Here is a 421-nt window from a genome sequence, read left to right as displayed (position 1 = left end):
ATAAAAATAAAAGTAGATAAAAAAATAAAAAAAAAATTTAAAAAAAATAAAAATATAAATAATAATAATAAAATTAAACATATAAAAATAGAAATAATAAAAAAAAAAAAATATAAAATTATTAAAAAAAAAAAAAAAAATAAAAATATAAGAAAAATAATATAAATTTTATTTTAAATTTAAAATTTTAAAATAAATTTTATAATTTTTAAAAATATAAAAATATTAAAAAAAATTTTTTATAAAAATATAAAAATTATATAAAAAAAATATATATTTTAATAAATATAATATTATATATTTAAAAGTAATAATAAAAAATATATAATATATATATAAAAAATTATATATATATAAAAAAATAAAATTATAAAAAATAAAATAAAAAAAATATAATATAATAAATAATATAGTATAGAGA

The 421-nt window shown here is 2.1% G+C and overlaps 1 protein-coding gene across 1 annotated transcript in view; it reads right to left on the bottom strand.

Moving 5' to 3' along the window:
- LOC119594352 (MAU2 chromatid cohesion factor homolog) overlaps positions 1-421 on the bottom strand; it is an 8084-nt gene that overhangs the window by 3084 nt on the left and 4579 nt on the right. The gene's annotated exons all lie outside the window — the stretch shown is intronic.

Source organism: Penaeus monodon, chromosome 33 (assembly GCF_015228065.2).
Source record: "Penaeus monodon isolate SGIC_2016 chromosome 33, NSTDA_Pmon_1, whole genome shotgun sequence".
Lineage (NCBI taxonomy): Eukaryota > Metazoa > Arthropoda > Malacostraca > Decapoda > Penaeidae > Penaeus > Penaeus monodon.
The sequence above is the reverse complement of the archived record's forward strand: the minus strand, read 5'-3'. Positions and strand labels throughout refer to the sequence as shown.